This window comes from Aptenodytes forsteri, unplaced genomic scaffold (assembly GCF_000699145.1).
Source record: "Aptenodytes forsteri isolate BGI_AS27 unplaced genomic scaffold, ASM69914v1 Scaffold257, whole genome shotgun sequence".
NCBI classification, from domain to species: domain Eukaryota; kingdom Metazoa; phylum Chordata; class Aves; order Sphenisciformes; family Spheniscidae; genus Aptenodytes; species Aptenodytes forsteri.
In genome coordinates, this window is record NW_008795194.1 from 5,818,090 (window position 1) to 5,840,282 (window position 22,193).

Here is a 22,193-nt window from a genome sequence, read left to right on the forward strand (position 1 = left end):
AAAGGAAGAGCAGTGTTGAAAATAAGTTATTGAAATATTTTACATTTCCTTGTTGTATGTCAGTTTTAATGAAACTGGCATAATTCTGTAACAGGTGAAGATTTGAATAAAGATGCTTATGTTTAAAAGTGCTCAGCAAACTGTAGTTCTATTTTAGTCCTGAGTGGCAAAAATCTCCCTCAAAGGACAGTGTTGCATTTCCATTAAAATCTTAAAATCCAGTCTTATGTTCTTTGGTCAGGCTAAATTCACCCATATTTCATTTGGATTTCTTCTTGAATGAAAGGTGCAAGATCTAAGCTCAGCTTAGATTTTTTGAAAAGAGTTAACAAAAGCATGAGTACAGATGGGTGTAGCAGCTCTCTCTCCCATGAGAAAAAGAAATAAAACAGTTTAGTGACTATCTTTCCCATGCGAATTAAAAGGAAGATATATGTAAAACTGCTTTCGGTATGCAGACTGACAAATTCAAAAGGAAATTGTTAAGGATCTGAGCAGCCTTCACACATACTGATTTCAATAAAATTTAAAATACTCAGGCAAACCACCATCATGCCCTGAAATGCATTGGTTTAAAACTTCTTCAGCTTATATTCTGAGCACAGCTCAAGACGTTTTATATGGGATGTGGAACTGGGACTGTGTCTGCTGCTAGCATCCTACTGCCAGGGGCTGGCTAGTAGAGCTAAACCACATCATTCAAAGAGACCGTGGGATAGCTCCAGTGTTCACTTTTTAGGGGAATAAAGCTATAAAGCCTGCACCCTGATATCTTTCCAATCTTTTTTGCAGCTATCCATAGAGTAGCCCATTCACAGTGGTAGAATTCAGCAATATTAGACTAATGCCTGTGTAAAGGGTAAGAGAAACCACATCTTTTAATTTACTTTATTGCAAGCTCTCTGTGCACAGTTTACATGCAACACAAGAGGTTAAAGATCCTTAGAGAAAATATCTTCGTCATCTAGCTACTTTGCTAAGAGATAAGGTTACTAAGACAAATAGGACAATACCAACCACACAACATTAAGGATATGATTCTCAATGGCCTTAGCAAACTTAAGCAAATCCTTTTCAGCAGTCTGACACCGTAAATGAAGTGTTTGAGATGGTATCTCCAGCATTTGAAAGAGCAACCCTGACACATACTTTGATTAGGGAAGCTGACATTTCTGTTAAAGTTCAGCAAGTCACAGAATCCTCTTAACATATGGCCAAAGATTACAATGTTCTCTTTTGAAAAAGGTGAGTGTGATTGCAGATCTCATAACTTTCAAAGACAGAAACAAAACCTATTGCATCTGCTTCACTTTTTCATTCTCAGCAAAACAAACAAAGATGGGGAGACAGATAAAATACCAAAGAGGAATAAAGATAATAATAAATCCCGCACATGCTTTGAAGACATAGAGAAGACAAGAAAGCAATGTAAATTTTGCTATTATACAAATATTATGGTACTGAAATTGCTGAGACAGAAGTTGAAGAATATTTTGTATGATATTATCACTATCCTGGTTTGACGACAAACAAGCCTCAAACCTAGAGATGGGACTCGAGCCACAGTGTGAGATTCAGCAGCCAATTTTGCCCATAGCTCAGATTACCTCTGTTTGTATCTTGAGATTTGGAGGTCCAAAGAAATGCCTGCAAATTCGGAACATATGGAGTAGAAACTAGGCTAGAAATCCTGCCACAATAGAGCCTCCTGAAAGGTTGCAGTATTGCTGGGTTGTGACTGGATCGGTATACTGACAGATTAATCGTCACAGGACTGGATTAAACCAGAAAGTAGAAGAACGCCAACTCTTTTATGAAAACACATAAAAGGATTTAGATTTTATTCAGTTCAAGGTCTGGGTAAAGGATCTGGTCAGTTCTTATTTATTCAAAGAAATTTACCCAGTGCTCTTGTTTTGTTCTTCATCTATCTAACAACGTAAAAAAAGATCTCTGTAGGAAATAAAAAGAAGCATTGAAGTGTACCATAAACAGTATGTATGTAAGCAGGGCTTGCAAATGGCATAGCTTGAAGAGGAGGATGTTCCATTTATACTATCCACTAGCAGTTTGTGCAAGCTGTCTGTATAACTGCACATCCTAAAGCACGAGAATAAGGACCAATCTTCAGAATTGTTTAAAAGGTTTACAGCTGCTTTCATTGAAACAAATGTACTGGAAACAACAGAATCAGGAAACGGTGCGAAGGCTATAAAGTTTGCATAAAGAAGCCATTATGAAGGTGTGCCAATAGAACAATTGTTTGATGTTGCATTACAAATATATCTTTTTTTTTTTTTTTTTTTTTTTTTTTTTTTTTTTTTTTTTTTTTTTTAAGATTCAGTTTATCCAATGGCTTTTGCATTTAAAGAACAAAATGCAGGAATTATTTCCTGAGATGCAAAGTGGAAACTTTCAAAGAAATACTAAAAATCTAATCAAGATTAGATGTCAGTCTAAGATGTGGCTGGCTTTTTTATTGGGATTTAACTTTGTTCTTTGCCATCTCAGCTGTACTACCAGAATTGCTTCTCACAACATTTTCATTTCAGGTACCAGATGGAACCTGGAAATACAGAACAACATAAAAACTAGAACAAAGCACCCTGAAATTAAAAATTTCTGATGATTTCAGATTAATGAAAAAGGTCTGGCCTCTTTTATGGTGACTGTTACGCCAAAGTGTCTATCAGGACGTAGGATTTGGAGGAAGACTGCCCTGGTAATCCGGTAATGGAGCCCAGAGCTCCATTGCACAAATGCTTTAAAATATTTGTTATTTTCTGGAGAACTCAGACCTGTGTCTCATCCTAAACTGTTGGGATATTCTAGCAAAATTTCTTGAGTGGATGCTGTAAATATTAACCAGAAAGGTATGTGGCATTTTTGCCTCTTTCTATTTCCCAGTGTTGCTCTCAGTGTCAGTTTTCCTGTTGGAGAAGAAGCTGAGGCTGGATCCTGGACAAGGTGGAAAGAGGAGCCAGAAAGGTGAAGACCCCCTTCGCCTTTCCCTTGTGCACTCACCCACAGACCATAGTTTAAAAAGAAGATAAAGTTTCAGCATTCAAGGGAAACAAAAGCTTCCTGTAACTTACCTGGAGTAACAACTAACTGTCTGCAAACATGTGAAATGGAATGATAACATCCTTTGATCATCACACCACAAAGCATAAAATATCTTGTACTCACTGTAATTTATTACCTTTGGATTTTGTTAGGAAACAAGTGTTATTACTGGTGAAAGATCCTAGACTGGCAGCCCTTCAAAGAAAGTTCTCAACATGGGAGTCATGGCTCACCCCCTCATTTCCCCTTCCAGCCCCTGATGCCAGTCGTCCCAGTGGCCTTTCTGAAGCAACTGCTCACAGGGAAGGAGCAAGGGGGGGAATTAACATTCAGCTTCAGCAAGGGCCCTGACGATGCTTCTGGTCAGGGCTGTGTCTTGTTCCTTAGGTAACCAAAGAACATAATCCAAAACCCATGGGCTTACCTTTCTAAAGTTCTTCACAGAACATGACTCCTCTGAAGGGTTTTATAAAAAATCTTTAACTGTTCTTGAAGATTTGGGCTAATGACAATACTTAAATTTCTTTCCTAGAAATGTTCAGTGTCATATTGATTTTGACTCTTCTAATTATTTTTATAAGTTCAGATGTTGAACAATCTCTCCAAACAAGTTCATAGCCATGGTTAGGGGAGCTCTAGAGGGCCAGCGGCTGAAGGATGGGATCCCAGCTCTGCTCATGTGTGCTCTGGGGAATCCTGGGGAGCAAATGAGACAATCAACCGGTCCTGATTCTTCAGCATCTGGGATGGACACTTTGAATGGGATAACGATGCAGCCACAGAGGATTGCTGGAGCACAAAGGGAATGCAAATGCAGGATATGTTTGTGGGAGGGGTCACTGCATGAAGCATTCAGCTTCCTTTAATCAGCATTTGGCTTCAATTCCAAATATCATTTTGCCTCTATAGTAATCTCCTGATGGTGATTCCTAAGCATATTTCATATGAGATGCAATGCAGTTAACCATGTGTTCTGATGGCTTTGATTTTAACCTCTTTCTTCTACCAAAGATCTGTGGGACATTCTCGGCAAAGGCTATCTGGCTAGTGTGCTATGAGCGGGACCAACGTCTTTCTCAAGTCCTCTGTTGCAAATGGACTGTAATCCTAAAGTTGGTGGTGTCACGAGAAACTTTCCCTCGACTTCTCAGAGCTTTGGACTAAGTCCATAATACAACCACTTCTTCCAGTCCTCGGATGCTGTTTCAGACTAACGCATACAGGAAGTTTAACTTCCTACATTAACTTTGTACACACAGAGGAACGCAAGCAAGAAAATGGAGTAGAAATGGAAATCTTATTTCCGAGAACCAGGCAAAAGGGCCTGGGAGCGTGTCCTGTGCTCACAGAAGTGTGGTCAGTATGGGGTGACTCCAGCGCTGAATTTTATGGCACCTTCAGCTGAAGGGGATTTTCAAGGGCAAGTTAAAGGAGGCCAAAATAATAGGCCAAAGTCTTTTTCAGAGGAAACTCCCCCTGAGCTCAGTGGGAGTTTCCCTTGAGAAAGGGCGGCAAGGTTTGGCTCATAAACCCTGCATGTAGATTTAGCAAAAAAGGGATTTGTCTTTCAGATTGGAGGAAAAAAGTTTGTTCTCTTATGAACAAACTATATATATGGACCTTGTTAATTACTGGGGATTCCATAGCGTTTATCTGTTCACCAGCATATTTATTTCCCCTAACATCTAATGTACTTTTGACCTTTAATATAGTATCAACATTAAACAAACAAACCAATAAAATAACATGGTTACCAAAACTTAGGAGTTTCTCTTGTATTGTCGAAATACTCTCTTTGCAGTCTCACTCATTTCCTGTCAGGAGAGTTTGGCACTCAGTCTCCAGTACATAAACAAGCCCAGGAGCTGGCCCAAGCCAGAGGTTTTGCACAGCTAACTGCAGAAGATGCTTTAGAATGAAGAAAATATAATTCTCCCCAAAGGACCTGATCTCTTTTTGGGTGTCCTATATCCCCCTGCCTGGCTTTTTAAACATCTCTCTCCATCCTTCTGAAGAAACAGCCAAACAAAAGCAATGAGAAAACTTATTATTTTTGTGCTGCATTTCTAATGAAATTTTCTGTTGGCTCTAAAGACAGTTTCCTGATACACATGTGACTGTTCCTGATGCAAATGAGATACACTGGATTTGTCCCTTTTTTGCAGGTAGTGAAAGGAGGCTATAGTTGCAGCTCCTTGGGGGGATATATGCATTAGCTCAGGTAGTGAGGAAAGCCCTATGCGGAGCACTGTCGTCTCCGAATTAATATTGGCCATTAGCAGAGCATCACATCTATATTGCTAGGGGATTTGAGGTAGGTCTTGCAGGGGGAGCTTGTGAACCTCTGCTCCATAGCACAGCATTTTGCCCTGTGAACATGCCCATGCCAATGTCTAAGCCTCAGTCAAACAAAAAGAATTTTACTCCAATAGCTTTTATTTTCTTGTGCCTTTGCCACAGAATAATCCTTTCCTCCCTATAAACTTTTATTTTTAATTGCCTTTTTGGGACTCTTATCCATCTACTTGTTATTCTTCATGTGAAGTAATTCTGCCTTAAACTTCTGTGTTGCACCTCAGACCTACAGTTGTAAAATATACCCCTTTGCCTTGTTTTCTGGGTTGTTCTTTAAGTGATGTGAGTTTAATGCTGATACTGCATTAGTGATCAATCAAACCTTTGCCAAGAGCACACACAAAATAAATAAATAAATAAACCCTCCGGTATATTTTGATGTGCCTTTGAAAGGAGGAAAATTCCTTTCACATGGCCTCTTGTCCCTAGAAATCTACAAGTTTCTTTGTCTTGGCAAATGGCCAAGCAGCACCGTGACGTACCATTTTTCTTGGCCAGTGTTTTTAGGTCTTTTGAAACCAGACCAAGTGTTCACATGGTATTTCTTCATTTAACAGCTGCAAGACAGTGACTGCAGCTGCATGTGCCGTGAAACACAGCTTCCATCTATAGTAAGGGACACTGTGTTTTTGTTTTTCTGAGATAGCTGACTAAACGAATTCAAATTCAGGGCTGATACAAGCAGTGCTGCGGCGTCCTATGAAGCCATTTTACTCTACCTATAAACCGTACCACTTCAGAAAGCAGAGCCAGAGAGGGGCCTTTGCAGGGTGAATGTGTATATGCATGCTAATTTTCTACGTGCATAGGACCGACTTAGCATCTCCCTAAGTGAATGCCATGCAAGCGGACTGCAGCCGAACATCTGTAGCCCACCTGGCAGCAATCTTTGCAAGCCCACACTGCTTGGTGCCTCCCCTCAACCCAATCCAAGTCCCTTAAGGTTACAGACTTGGCAGCCTGTTTAAATTGACCCTGTTTGGAGTGGTCCCTTACATCATTTCATTTCATAAGCTGTTAACTAAACTATTTGTGAGATTGGCCCAAGTTGCTTGCTGACAAATTGCAATGATGCTTGTAAAAAAAGGAAGGGGAAAAAACTGTCAAAACACGGTTAATGTGTAAGGCAAAGTCAGCCAGGAAATATTTATGGTGGGTCCTGAATGATCAGACATTCTGGAAGTGGAAAGGAGGAACAAATGTTTCCCTGTCTGCTTGTTAGGGGTTTTTGTGGTGTTCCAGTGAAGAGTGGTGAGGTTTTTGTGGGGTTAAGATATCTGAAACTAAGCCTGGCAGGCTGGAAAGATTCTGCCCATGCTTAAAAAGAGACCGTGCATCTGTGCACTAAAACATGCTGTTTTAAGACCTTAATAATAATATTATTAACTAGTCATTGGTGGTTTGAACATGAAATGAGAGTGGAACAAACCCAGTTTAAAGCCATAATAAGAATACGACCTCATAACATCTGAGGAAAAATTCCCAAGAAGTTTAATGGTTTTGCCAAGACTAGAGGACTGGGGCACTGGTCAGTTAGGTGAATGTGGCTCCCTGCTAGATTTACTTAGATACAAGGATGTGTGTTAGTTTTTTATCCATTTGTTTAGTAATTGCAATGACCACATTGTGAAAACAGATTCCTGCCCAAGAGGTCACCTAATCTACGCACAATAAGAAATAGATGGGACAAACTGACAAAGACAGCATGAGATCACAGCTACGGTTAGCAAAGTAAGCATACTTTTCCCTTTTTCCAATTTTTTTTTCCTTTTTGTTCATGTAGAATAGCAGTGGCTCGAGGCTTGCAAGCAGCTGAAATGTGGCTCCCGTACTGGGGTTAAGCCTGGGTAAAACAGGGCGATGGGGCTGTGCAGGCAAGACGGTCTGGGAGCTCTACTCTGCCATGCAAGGCGAAGCCCTGGCAGTGACAGGCAAGGCGGCTGAAATTGCCATTGAGGGGGGGGTCACCGGGGAACTGAGCAGAGCGGTCACTGCAGACCACCCCAGCCTCGGCTGTGACGGTGGGGCCCTGGGGAGCAGTTAGTGCTTCCTGCCTCTGAAACTCCCCTGGAGGTCCCTTTCCTTTAGGGTCTCCGAGGTGCGTGTCTCATGGCTCTCAGCCACACAAAGATCTAGGCACATGGCTCATAGGGTCAAGAGGAATGGCCACCCTTGTAGCAAAAATGAAGCTCATCTGTGTTTATTGAATTCTTTTTGGCATGTTGTTTTTGCTGAGGAGAAGCCATCTCACCCTGTCTGCTCTCTCAGCGCAGGACACAGCACACTTGTTTAGGCCCTCCTGCAAACACTCAGTATCCCACTCTGTTCATTGTTTTTGCACTTATGCCTTTGCAACCTGGTCCTGTGCTGTGATGCTATTCTAATGTTTAAAACCAGTGGATTGATAAAATGAAAGGAAAAATAATTACACTTTCTACTAAGGATTTACTTACAAAATGCATTCAAAGGTTTGCTAACGCATTCATAGATGTTTAAGAAGTGTGTAAGCAGTCCAATGGGTCAACAGGTTGCTTTTATCCATGGTTCATCACTAACAAGAATACCTCATACCAGCATGCTTACATCCAGCTGTGGCATAGCCCCTTGCACCTATTATGTATTCAGACATTATTAATAATTGATTAACCCTTTACAAACCACTTAGATGTGGAATCTCTCTCTAAAGTGGAAATGGGAGCTGATCAGACAGTGGCTTGTCAAAGAGGCTATTAGGCAACCTCCTTCCTGTCTGAAGAAAACACATTAATAAACTAACATGTGCATTCAGGTAAATTCTGCTCCATTTTTTTTCTGGAGATTCCTTTTATGAATTCAATTTCTTCGTTGGCTTTTTCTGTTTACTCAAAAAAGATTTCAAGTACTCTAGCGGATTCCAGCTGTATTTTCTGTGAAAGTGTTTTCTACCTATGTCATTTATTAAGTCACCAATCCTACAGGGCCTGGTCTTCTCATGACATACCAGGAATTACGCATATGCACTCAGGGGTGAGTGGGCTGTAACGATTTCCCCATGTAAGGCTGCCAATATGTTTGTTGTTGAAATGTGCTACTATCACAACCCTGGGGGAAAAACGTGTATAAGTAAGTTGGGTGAGTGGCTTTGTTTGAATTCCTGTAACCACGAACCAGCTGAATCTGTATTACGGGTTTATAGAACCATAGAATCACAGAATGGTTTGGGTTGGAAGGGACCTTTAAAGATCATTTAATTCCAACCCCTCCACACCATGGGCAGGGACATCTTTCACTGTATCAGGCTGTTCAAAGCTCCATCCAAGCTGACATTGAACACTTCCAGGGCTGGGGCATCCACAACTTCTCTGGGCAACCTGTTCCAGTGCTTCATCACCCTCATTGTAAAGAATTTCTTCCTTATATCTAACCTAAATCTACCCTCTTTTACTTTAAAACCGTTACTCCTTGTTCTATCACTACATGCCCCGGTAAAAAGCCTCTCTCCATCTTTCTTATGAGCTCCTTTAAGTATTGAAAGGCCACAATAAGGTGTCACCGGAGCATTCTCTTCTCCAGGCTGAACAACCCCAACTCTCTCAGGCTTTCCTCAGAGGAGAGGTGTTCCAGCCCTCTGATCATTTTTGTGGCCCTCCTCTGGACCTGCTCTAACAGGTCCATGTCCTTCTAGACATCATAGACATCACAGGTGTGTCTGCCAGTGGCCAGGGCTTTGGTTTCATTACCCACGCAGAACCCAGGGAGGCTAAAAGTGCGAAGCATACCTGTCCTCATAGGCTCTGACAGAAGGACCTCTCTCCTCCTCTCCCAGGCAGCATGCCATAGCCTGCCAATGGCAGGGACAGGATAAACACACGTGAGTTACGGCAACTTTTAATGGAATTCACTTGATGGTTTAAAAGCTTTCTATAAAATAATATTAGTTCCTATTGACTCCTAAACAAGCTTTTTTCTAGTTAAAAAACACAAGCGTGTGAACTAGGAGGCACCAAAGGGGCTTGGTTTGACAACAGAGGCTGAGTTGCACAACTGAAAGGTATTACTGGCAGCATGCTCAGGGGATTCACTACGGAGGTTTCATAAATTTAAAATAAAGCACCTGCTTCTATGTTGAGTACTTCTTTATTTCTGTGCTACTGAATGCTCCTTTGAAACCAAAGATATTGATATATTCTACGCTGCAGGGAAATCAATAAAAACTTTAATCACAAAATTAAATAAAACCAAAGCTACTGACATTACATGGTAGCACTTTCAGAAGGAGCGACATGACGTTTTATGGTTCTCCTGCAACTGGGCTTATTATTTACAAAAAAAAATCAATAGCTTCTTCAGAGCTATTGGGATGGAGAATAAGGACCTTCCCATCATTTTGAATTGACATCTTATTGGGCTTTAGTGCAGTTACAGAGGAATAGCAAGGCGTATGTTCTTCAGTGATGCAAGTGGTTTTGACAGAAGAAAATTGTTAGCTCTTAGATCGACCTTCATCACAGTCTCTGAACTTCCTTAAAAAGTTTGTGCCACCATCCTATCCTGTTCATAATTTATACATTTCCTGGCCCTAACTGTGAAAAAGCAGCGATGTTAAGGTAGTGACACGCCTGTGAAGTAGCAAGGTACAGTAAAGAGGCACACCTGAATCACACATACATGGCAGTACATTGTATCAAGCAAAATTCATTTAGAAATTCATTTTGGCAAATTCTCAGTTAGAACTGTGCAGAATGATAGCAAGTAAACATAAAACTACATTAAAAATCCTTATTTGTACAAAACCTTAAAAATCCTTATATATGTAAAAAGTTTAAAGCTAAGAGTTTCTTCACAAAAGGTACCTGTTTTTAAATTAATCCATTTCCCTGAAAATGTGTTGTAAAAGTGAATAATTAAGTCCTTTTACATATTAGCATTAAGACATTTTCGGAGAAGAATAAGGGTGACATATAGAGGAAGCTTCCCAAATGAAAAGCAATGAAACCTCTTCATTTTGTGTCAAAAATAAAAATTCTACATCCAGGTTCTTCCTAGAAATGCCTAGAAAAATTCCACTTCAGGGTTTCCTATTTCCAGGGGAAATGTTTCAAAATGTGCAATATTTCTTCACAAAACTGAAAAACGAATAAAGGATGCATTTGCATGCAGTGATGCATTTTTGCATGCATCTACTATAGCCACCAGAGATTTTCATTTCAAATTTTGCAAGAAGCCAAGGACTTTATTTATAAAGAGAAAGATTTTCCATTTATAATCTTCATATTTCTTGCTATTACAATCGTTATTTGCAATAGAAGGAAAAAAATTCAATTAATCTGAAAATGGTTAGGAATTTTACACCACAGATGCCATGTATCATCTACAACAACAGAAGTATATAACCAGGATTCTCTGAATATATAGTCATTCTTCCCACTTCTGATCTAATGGAAACCTGTGGAAAAGGAATAAAGGGAAGAGAAATTTATATATATAACAAGCAGAAGCAGACCTTTTTTTCCCCCTTAAATGAGTAGATGTATTTATATTTTGTGGTGGGTTGACCTTGGCTGGCTGCCAGGTGCCCACCAAGCTGCTCTACTTCTGCCCTTTTTCAACAGGATAGTGGGAGAAAATTATGAAGAAAAGCTTGTGGGTCGAGACTGGGTCGAGATAAGGACTGGCAGATCACTTACCAATTACCGTCATGGGCAAAACAGACTCAACCTAGGGAAATTAATTTAATTTATTTCCAATTAAACAAGGTAGGATAACGAGAAATAAGAACAAATCTAAAAACACCTTCTCCCACCCCTCCCTTCTTCCCAGGCTCAATTTCACTCCCAACTCTTCTACCTCCCCCATCCCGAGCGGAGCAGGGCAATGGGGAATGGGGGTTGCGGTCAGTTCATGCTTCATCTCTGCTGCTCTTTCCTCCTCATGCTCTTCCCTCGCCAGTGTGGGGCCCCTCCCATGGGATACAGCCCTTCAAAAACTGCTCCAATGTGGGTCCTTCCCATGGGCTGCAGTTCTCCAAGAACTGCTCCAGCATGGGTCCTTTCCATGGGGTACAGTCCTTCAGGAACCAACTGCTCCAATTGACTACAGGTCCTGCCAGAAAACCTGCTCTGCATGGGCTCCTCTCCATGGGCTGCAGTTCCTGCCAGGAGCCTGCTCCTGCATGGGCTCTCTGTAAGCTTCCTTCAGGGCTTATCCACCTGCTCCGGTGTGGGGTCCTCCACAGGCTGCAGGTTGGATATCTGCTCCACTGTGGACTTCCATGGTCTGCAGGGGGACAACTTGCGTCATCACAGTCTTCTCCACAGGCTGCAGGGGAAACTCTGCTCTGGGGCCTGGAGAACCTCCTCCCCCTCCTTCTTCACTGACCTTGGTGTCTGCATAGCTGTTTTTCTCACATATTCTCACTCCTCTCTCCCAGCTGTTGTGCAGCTTTTTTTACCCCTTCTTAAGTATGTTATTGCAGAGGCAGTACCAACATCACTGATCAGCTCAGCTTTGGCCAGCAGTGGGTCTGTCTTAGAGCCAGCTGGAGTTGGCTCTGTCTGACATGAGGGCAGCTTCTGGTGTCTTCTCACAGAAGCCACCCCTGCAGCCTCCCCACTACCAAAACCTTGCCACACAAACCCAATACAGATATACGCACAAATCTACAGGTATATGCTGCTAGAAGAATGAAAGAAGAGACCATTTTCTATTTAAGAGTATTTAATATCATTTAAGATACAAGCAAATATGAGCATTCATTCTGAACCCAAGCAGGTTTTTTACTACTTTGATAATTACTTCAAAAATATGAACAGACAAATTCATCAACAATGACAGCAACTCTTCCCCAAAGCAGATCTTTATTCTATAGGTTTCATAACAGGGGAGGAACAGGGACTGCAGGATATAAGCCTTTGTTCTAAATCAGTTTTGGATTTATTCTGGAATGATGGACAGTTCCCTAGTTTTTGGCAAGGACGGGATCTTTAACACCAAGTCCTGCTCATAATCAAAGGCAGAAGGAGAGTAGTGCAACACTTCTAGATAAGCTTACTTATGCCTCATTCAGATACATTTATTCTAAATATGTTCAGAGATATTATTCTCTTTTCCAAATTATCACAATATTCTGCAAAGAGTTGCTCTGTAGGGTTTACTTTGAATTCAGGGACAAAGAACAGGAACCACCTGTTGAGAGATGTGTCCATGCAGCCATTTTCAGGATAGGGACTAGCTTCTTGAATGTTGCTTTTCATGGAAGTAACCTTAAGGGCAGAATTTATATAAGAATCCATTAGGGACAGACACAATTGGATCTATCATAGTATATAATGACTTTCTGGGCCACATGTCACTTTGCTATGCATCTTGCAGGCAATTTGTGAATGGCAGTTGGTGAGACAAGATCTGCTATATATATTTTCCTGTAGAACATTGAACATGACACAACAAAGTCTGATTTTAATCTCAAGATAAGTAATAAAAAATAACATAGAAAAGCTGTTAGTAAATACTGTAAAAGGAAGTGCTTGAGGGTGTTTTCTGATAGCGTAGTTATTTATAAACCTACCCTTTCCACATGCTAAAAGACTCATTAAGGATGGGGATTCTGGATAAGAGCAATAGAGTGTATTGTGCAGTGGGTAGCATGAAGTAAATATTCAATAGGCACTGGAGAGTCGTTGTTCAGAGACCAAGCTCAGGAAGTGATGTAAACTGTTCACAGAGCACTTAATTTGATTCTATCAGAGATTTATTTCAGCATGTGATTGATGGAAACTGACTAAGTGGTAGTGTGGCAAAAGTACAAAAGCTATTGAACTATTAATGTTATTTATAAGGACAGGACTAACCACGATAAGCAAGGACCAATATGAAATGTTTGCTTATTTGGAGTGAAAACCCTTCCTTTGTGAGGAGCCAGCGCGATTGCACAGGCTTAACAGAAGCTAAAGACAAGTGCAGACCTTCCAGAGTGAACATAGGCCGAGCTCCACGCTGTATGGTGGTGTGGGAAGCAGGTTAGGGCTGAAAGTTTTTGTAGTAGATTATGGAAGCACCTTGGTCAAAAAAACATAAACACAAAGGCGCTGAACTTCCTTGGATTCAGAAAATGTTGTTCTTCGTTTCTGACCTGTCAGCTGCACTGGGCTTTGTCATTTCATCTCTCTTGTTAAGGACAGCAGAAATGGGTAAGCAAAGTGGAGCAGCAATCAGTATTCTTTGTACTTGACAACTATTTCATCTCCCAAAGAAATCATCCCTTCCTTGGGTCCACATTTCCTGAGTGCTTGGAAACCACGACAATATAAATATATGCCAATCAAGTGGTTAGCATAATAGCATATTGTGAAATTATATGTAAACATCAAACTACATTCATTGGGCAATTTCCTATCCAGTTATTCTTGAATTACCACTTCCCTGAATATGTCTTTCAGGAATGTCTCAGCTAGAAAGCAATCTGCAATGTTTTGTTCTCCTTAAACCTAATTTATTAAAAATATGCCAACTCCCACATACTGGTCAATACATTGCAGGCTGCTGGGCCAGCAATAGCAACCCAAATTGGCAAGTGACTGACCAACTACAGAATTCAAGAAGGAATATGTGTAATTGATCAGTAAATATTTGTATGAAATAATTCAGGAACCTCTTGCTTGTGATTTACTGCATAAGCTCAGTCTCTAACCCATTTAATACCATTTCCCTGAACTCAAGCAGAGGGATCAGACATACCAGCATTCCAGTACAGGAATCCCCATGGTACCATTTAACTTGTAGGAGGAAGGAAGGGTTAAAGTCACAGGTGGCCTTGCAGTTCTTGGGAAAAGTCCCACTTCACATGCAGGTCTCCTCAGCAACTAAGCAAAGCCAACCAATGAGTCAATCAAATTGTAGTGAGTAGAAGTCAGTCCAAACATCTGCCTTTCTTGTCTGGTTTCCCTGGGTGTTCTGCTTGGATTTTGTTGCATAGAAATACTTGACATGAAAAGGTTTGCTCACTTCACAGAGAAAGGCACAGCAGCTTCTTGGACTTCTGTCTTATTTGCTTTAGCCAGCCGGTCATCTGCATGACAGAGAACATTTTTTAATTTGATGCTGGTGCACTGATTAACAGCACAGGTCCCTTTACAGATATCTATTTCTTAGACTTGCCAATCAGCAAGATTAAGCAGTGAGCTTGTAGTAATTTACTTAGAAAGAGTGAGCGGGTGACAGCCTCATATCAGCTAAAGTTGGCATATTATGTACTAAAAGAAAAATGAAACCAAATATTTTGTCTCCTAAGAATCAAAGTAGGAAAGAACAGGAGGAATGTGTGGCATTTCTCCCCAGTGCATCAGGCAGTCATTTCCCAGACAATAATTAGGTCTCTTTCCTTTATTGACATTGTAGGCTGGATCTATGCAGAAAATAAAGTATTTGAAGTAATACGATATCCATGATCTGCTTTCAAGTTTATGCAAAGTTCATAGAGGCCAAGGAGAGTTTTGTCTTAACAGAGCTTTGAATCAGGAGTTGTTTTGCTCCATGAAGTCTCCACTCTTCAATTATCTGCAATATTTATGTGATTTTTTTTTTGGTGAGAACAGGCTTTCTGACAGTTCTTGTGGGTCACCAGGTTAAAATAACATCTAAATATCTTCCAACTGGCTAGATCCTAATTCTGACCAGAATCAGGATGTATAGAGATAATTTTCGTTTTCACACAAATTTTAACCACATTTTTTTCAGAAGCATCCACAGAAAAAATATTGGGTTTGTAGTTTAGGTCCAACATTATCTCATCTGTCATTACAACCACATACCGCCAAGGATCTCTAGAAGTTAGGGAAAACACTTATGATAAAAGGATCTCTAAACAGAAGCTCAGGTGAACATAGATCTAGTACTGCCCCTCCACTAGGCCCGTATGTCTGGATCCCAGACACCAGCTGAGACACTGCGATCTCTTGGCTGTGTCTGCTCTATCAGAAGAACAAAATGGTAACTAGACAAAAGCACCATGATTATACTCCTGATTGTTGGCTTTAACTGGGTTGTCAACTGGCTTCAGTGGGGCTACACAGTGACTGAGTTGAGTTCAGACTCCCTGCTGTCGGATTGCACTGGACATGTCCAGCCCTGCCCGTATCCAATGCACCCAGCATGTGAACCTGAGTACGAGCCCTGCTAGTCACCAAACCTGCCTGGGCTTAGCCAGAGCAGTCCCAGCAGCTCAGCAGGACAGCCTTGTCATAACAATACATTTGGTCAAAAATAGTTCTCTCACCAGGCTTCTTAAGTTGGGATCTGCACTCAGAGTAAACTTCTGTCTAGGGTATCCAAACTCAGAGGATTTGACAGGAGTGCCATGATGCTTGAACGATAAGTAAACTGGAAGAATATGAGATAAAGATGATGGAATTGGCTTAGGCCTTTAATGTTGCTATTACTTATCCTTTTATGAAAAACGAGCATGATTTTCTTCAGGTCCTGGACTCTGTGTGTTGTTTGTTGGATGTTGCAGCTGCTGCCCCTATCTCGGCTTTTTAATTTTTCTAATTGGTGAGGCAATAACATAGGGAAGATGGAATGTGCTATGCAAGTGCAAAGCACAAGCCAGGCTCATTGATTTTAGTGGAAATTAAGGCCTACATCTATATTTTATGCTTATATAGCACATTCCATCTTCCACACTTTTCCATTTATGGGATAACGTTGTCGCTGGAGAGAACACATCACATTCACTTCTGTATTATTTAGTCATGTAATGTGATAGTGATAAGATCAAGATGTTTGGCACTAAAATCCCAACTGTTTCAGCAAGTGCTTCATGGTTGCTTGGGGTGTCATATCTGTTAACAAGCTTGTTCATCATCTTTGCTTTTTCCTTGTAGAACAGGTAATGAGTGGTAACTTGTGTATCTTTTTCTCTAGTCATACACTGCCCTGTTACAGAAACAATTGTCCTTCACTGAATAAGTGCAAACCTTTCCTTAAGTTGGGTGTTATGTTTCTTGGGTCTGGGTTTGGTTTTTGGGGGTTTTTTTGTTTGTTTTTTTTCTTCACGTTAAAATCTATAGACTAATTCACATAGGATATTTTTATGCAGAGCTGCAAAACCTGAGATGAAGAACTGTCTGGTGCTTAAATACAGGACATCTGGGAATCCCCGGTCTGACACAGGGTAACATAATCACAGACCACTCACTTTACCAGTCTCTTCTTCCATTTTTCTACCTGTAAAAATGGGACAATCTAACATTTACCCTCCTTGTGTTAACATTGCACGACTTAGGAAATGTTTGTGGAACAACACTGTTATTAGCATAGCATTGTTTACTCCTGCAAATGTTGATTAAGGACACTGAAATTATCGGGATGATAACAGTAAGGTACAAAAGGAAATGAAAATGAGGCTTTAATCACTCTCTCAGTGTATAAAGGAACACAGATAAGGCCATTCCCAACCACAAGCTATAAACAGGACATTACCTAGTGAGTACAATTTTGTCACGCATTTTCTCTCTGGGGATTGCATCTCAGCAAAACCTTGTCTTTGCTGCCTGCTGCCACAGGCTGCTAGCCTGGAACCAAGCTCTCAGACATAATGAAAAGGATAAAGACAAAGAAAGTTAATGGCCGCAACATCTCATATGAGTCTCGCTTCCACAGATTTGGTAACCTTCTATAGAGCTGCTTTCATTACATGCAATGGCATGCTGTGGCTTCAATTACATGGGTGCTGCTGTGTTACTGCTTTGCCTACTGACACTAAGATATTGCCTGGATAAATATTGCCTCCTGAAGGATTGCACTGAGTCAACTGCATGTACTAAGCTAAGAGTGATGAAAATTTCTTCTGGATGAGACATGTTAACATTGCTCTTGCTGACTCAAGCAGTGGGAGAATCCTTTGCGATTCACTTACTAGAAACATTGCTTTTGTCTAAAAGTTTGCAACTCTTCCCCTGCTCAGGAGGCACAGCCCCAGCTGTCTGCTCCTCCTAATTTGGTTGGTGTCTACCTCAGCTTGCTGTGATGCTCGCACATCAACCCATGTGTGTCTTGACCTTGCTAAGAAACTCTGTTGCAGACTACCTGACATGCCAAATTCCAGCCACTGTCCCCACTTGCATTCACTTCTTGACAAACCCAAAAATTCTCAGAAATGTCAAGAAATCGTAGTTAATCTGAAAAAAATGTGGAAAGCTGCGACACAATATCTGTGACACCTGCAGGAGTCTTGTAAAAATCATATATCTACTTCACTGATTATTTTAAAACTCATCTGTTCATCACTGTTTCCTTCACAAGCCGGGTTTCCCCCCCCCATCTCCTTCTTGTTAGGTTTTTGACCTTGCAAGTGCGGACTAGCAGTGTGCACATAACATATGCTTTGTGCAGTGCAGATGCAGCAGTATGAAGTGCAGATGAGAAAGCAGCTTTAAGTGAGTACCAAGTATCTTATTCAGAGTCTGCCTTCATCAGCTTTTCCCCTCTTGGAGCTCAGGAAGAGCAGAGGAGAGCAAAAGGTTTGTCATGGGCTCTCCATTACTTTCCTACTCAAATTCCCAGTTATTATTCTAGATCTCTGCTGAAATTATTCTTTCTACTCCTTGGTGCCAAATCTAGAATGACCATAACCTATCACAGGATTAACAGTCTCTAGCCCCATGATATATAAACTACTTGTCTATGTAGGCTTCAGCAGTACATCTACTGGAGCTGGTAATTGAATCTGTTTTTCTTCCCCCTGTCCTCATCCCCCTAACCCTTCCTGGCACTCTGTGGCTACAACTATGCCAGTAAACAGAGTATGGTCAGGGCATGTCCCAAGCACTGGCACACCACTATCCGTACTGTAAAACCCATAACAAGGTACGTGACATGTCTTTGGACCAGGCAATCCAATACTCTTCCAGACAAGTAGTGGACATGGCTCAGGGATCAGCATGGACTAGAGACTGTCCCCAGTTCACAGTTTATATATAGTTGCCCTGCCTGGGAGTTAGAGAGAAAAAGGTTAGGTAGACATGAACTGTGCTGTATCAATTGGCTTACAGGTGCATCCACATCAGTGTTTTAGTTCAGGTCAGACATATGTATTAGAATTTAATTTCCTGCTTGGTTCCCAGTTCCCCACAACCCTATCCTAAATAAAATAAAGGGTGCAAATATCCTCTGTCACCCAGGGCAATACTATACTAGTTACTAGGAAGAAAATTAACTCTATCCCAGCCAAAACCAGGACAACCATGAAATAAAATTATTGCAAGCGTGCTACTGTATCATAATACCCAAGCTACTATGTAAGGTAGATAAAACAAAACAAAATGTTTCTGTTAAAAAAAGTATTTCAGAGTCTTGATGTACCTTTGAACATTGGAAGTAACCTTCATTACCGCATTGAACCTTGGGGCTTGAATATGACATTGGATATTCCTTTTTCCTCATGTTCCTGTAACAGTATTATCCTATGTAAGACCATCTAGATTGTAAAGGGGCCATCTAAAGACTCAAAGTTCAATGTACTAAACCTTTGTGCTCAAAACACATTGGGACTTATCCACAAGCAAAAGCTGTCCTATGTTTGTTCTGCAAAAGCTGCAGCAAGATCAGCATAAAACATCATGTAATAGGTAGACCATAATTCTCACTTGGCCACAAAAATTGGGCAGTCTTGAATGGCAAGCCTGCAATGATTTTATGGTCCTAGCTGGTATTGCTGATACTATAGCTGCCTTTCCTCTAGTCACATATTTGAGGGATCTACTGCTTAGAGGAAAATTTCGAAGGAGAATTGCAAATGGGATGTCTTCTCCAGATGATATTTCCAATTTGCCCAGTTATCTGAAGTCCCATGCAATTTCTGCGAGGTTGTAAGAGTTTTTCATTGAAATATTGCTGCTCTATTTTGCAGAATGGACAACAACAGTCCTAAATTCAGAGACCTACTGATTGAAAAAGGAAACCTTTTCAGAGGAGGACTTGAGGAATGGATATCTACCAAAAGCTTTGTTTAATTTTAAGGACATGTATCACGCTTTTCCTATGCACAGCATGGGTAACAAATTAATTCAAAGGCACATCTTAGGGATGCCATTGCAGAGCTTTCCAAGGTGATCTGGATTGGCATTAAGATCAATGAGACTGTGCCAAATCCTTTGTAACAAATGGTGCCCGTCTTCCACATTTCTACAGTTCTTCTTTTGCCACTCCTCATGTGCCCTCACAAAGGAGATCAGACATCCAAATGGGAGTATGGAAACAAGTACTAAAAGATAAGAGATATTTAATCCAATAGAACTAGAAAAAGATTGCCTTGAACGTGTTTACAAAACAAGTTATTGTTTTGTATTGTGCAAGGATTAGATATCTTCTTGGTATAATCTGTACTTTTAGGAATTATCACTTAGCTCCAGCCCTGGATCATACTTACAGGAGACTATGAGAAACCCTTCTCTGGCTGTCCATCTGCCCAGCAGATGGACATGGTAGATCTGGCTTTTTTCTTTCTTTCTTTTTTTTTCTTCTCTTTTCCCAAATCCAGTTGGCAGATCTTGTAATTTGCTGGGCTGACCCTTCCAAGGGCTTGATATTGAACCTGCCATCTGGCTAATAATGAGGCCAGCTGGACACTAACACCAAGACTCAGTCCCAGACTCACATTTTCTTCATCTGGCTCCTTTTCTATCTGTTTGTTCTTGCTCTGGCTGCACCCAATGGGTATCATGTTCTGCAAAGTCACATGAAGTTCTTAGCCAAGTTTTTAGTTTCTGGGTATACTTCATGATGGCAGGGGCGTTGTTTTCCTGTCCCCTCAGGCAATATTTTATTGTTGAATGTGGACCGTATAGGATGCCAAAAAGAGAAAAACCTGATGAAACTACTCTTGCTGTTAATAAGCAACAATATCTTCTGGTTGCAGCAATAGGGTCAGATAAATCATTTGATCATTTCCCTCAGAGTTTAATTGAACCACTGCTTTAACTCACCAGTTTGATTGATGTGACAGTGTACACAGATTCTTGATTCATAAGAAGTAAACACTTTTCTGTTGTTAAATTAGAGATCATCCTCTAGGACATTCAGAACAATTGAATCTGACAAAGACTCTTGGTATACTGGATGCTATTGGATCTACCTAAGTTGTTGAGTAGGGGGATTGACTGTCAAAGACACATATTTGTATTCTGCATAAGCTTGCTACGGGACCCCACCATGTCTGCCTCTGTCATGTCACTACTATCAATGAAAAGGGAGTTAGAGGATCTAGGTGTCTTTGCTGGACACAAACAACTGATCGTGCAGACAAAAGGAGTGGACTGCTCTGTAAAGGAAGATGAGCCAAGACCTGAGCACAGCGGCAAAGCAGGCAAGGCACAGATCTCACCAGCGCAGCCCCATAGCATCCCAGCAACATGAGCAGGGCAGGTCCAGGGACAGGAGCTGGCTTCAGTCTGGAGTCAAGATTGCCAGACAAGTCTGTAGTGATGAGGCAGGTCTGAAGTCAAGCCAGGAGGCCAAGTCTGCCTGTTGGGATCAGAACTCACATCAATGGGGTGTATGGCCAGGCATAGGCGTAGCTGAAAAATTGCTGAGACAAGGACCAAGGCTTCCGTGCAACAGGTTTAATGGTTCCTGCCAAAATATATAGGGTGAGAAGAATCATATCTATTATCCTTTGGAAGTTTAGTTTTGTTAATGTGACATAACAGATGTCTCACTTTCAAAAAGAAAAATATGAAGTAGCTATCCTTTTTCGTGAATATACTGAAAGGCATCCTCTCCGCAAACAAGTGTTTCTCTTTATTAACATGATTTTGCAGACACTTTATCCATGAGAGACTGTAAAGTCAATGTCCACACTGTGATAGTTTCCCTGCTCCTATCCAATAACCTGCCAGTGCCATATCTTCACGGAAGAAAGAGGTCATTCTCCCCCAAGGGGAGAATCTTGTTCAACATCTGTTCTATGTCTTCTGCAGCTCCTGCTGTTGCCTTTAACACAGATAGGGCCACTCTCAAGTGTAAAGACTCATTTTGAAAATGATCAGTTTCTTGCCAGCTGTTAAATGAAGTACAGTACAAGGACAATCCTTCACATGTCCATGGAGATAAGTTAATGACACTATGCTAATCAGGTGTGCGTTGTCCCCATTTAGCAAGCCTTACTGTGTATATACCAAGGTCTATTCACCCTGAATCTTCTGAAGCTTGTTGTGGCAGACCATTGATTTATGCTGTTGTTGTTGCCTTAGAAAGCACAGAAGGGTTCATACTGCCAGGGATGTGGGATCAATCCTGTAATTACAGTCCATTAGCAGGGAAGACACTGTTAGGGCTCTCTTGCATTAGAAATAGACCATCATTTCTAAAACTGTCTAAAACAATGAGGTCTATGAAAATAGCTCCCAGTTGTGAGGAAGAGGGTTGTACAATCAGCTGGAGAGGTAATTGCATTGGAGCACAGGTCAGCATGGAGGGGAGATGGTCCTTGTCTCAGTGCATTAAAGGCAATACACCATGGCTATGGCAGGCTCCCTTAATTTCAGAGCGATTTTCAAGGTCGCATTTGAAAGCAATCTGCCTCCAGATGGTTTTCTGCAGAAAGATTTCCCACCGGATTTTTACTTAGTGCTTTGCACCCTGTCTTCTGCTTCAGCTGGGAGAACTTTAAGGAATTGCTTTTAGATTCACCATTTAGTTTCTTATAGACACTTCCAGGCCTCTGCCTTACCCATCGCCATCTGTGACTTGAGTTTTGAACCAATGCACAGTCACTCATCTCTCCTCCTACCCAAATC